Here is a 752-nt window from a genome sequence, read left to right on the forward strand (position 1 = left end):
TAGCTATCTCATCCCTACTGAGATTAATTTCTGAAAGTATTTTGAACAGAACTCTCTTGAAAACTTATCTAGAACTATAGAATTATTTCTAAAGTTTTTGTCTCAGATTTCTCTCCAAAGTAATTGCAATTTTTACATAATAGAAGACATCGCGAAGTTAGCGCTCCGGTTTTGATGTTTTCACTGTTTTAAACGACAAAACTCTTTTTAAACCAATTAAGAATTTTGGAACTTTTCAAGGAATAATCAGAATTGTAATAATTTATTTTTAATTTTTAAAAACAGTAGAACTAATTAAAAAGAATGAAATGTTTGTATCTAATGGCTCTCTCACTAAATGTCAAATTAAATCATAGCATATGTCTTGGAATATTATTTGTGAATAAACGAAACGATTTACAATGATATATAAAAGGATTCGCGCATACTTGAAAGACTTTGGTAATTCTTCAACAAGATCGCGATTTCCTTTTACTATAAATTTAGAATACGACCGCAGTCAATCAATCATATGCACCGATTTCATCGGGTTAAGTACGAACAAAGCTACAGAAAATCCGCGTTTTCTAATAAATAGTAAAATCACAGCTACTTCTGCCAATTTCGATACTTCAAACAATCGAGTCTTTTTCAGAAAGTTTTTCTGAAATATTATTTATTCAAAGCAGAAATATCAAATATTTACATAATGATTATATTAACAAAAATAATACAGAATGTAAAAAATTAATTAATTAAAACGATTATATATA

This window comes from Formica exsecta, unplaced genomic scaffold, assembly GCF_003651465.1.
Source record: "Formica exsecta isolate Colony F162 unplaced genomic scaffold, ASM365146v1 scaffold3, whole genome shotgun sequence".
Taxonomy (NCBI): domain Eukaryota; kingdom Metazoa; phylum Arthropoda; class Insecta; order Hymenoptera; family Formicidae; genus Formica; species Formica exsecta.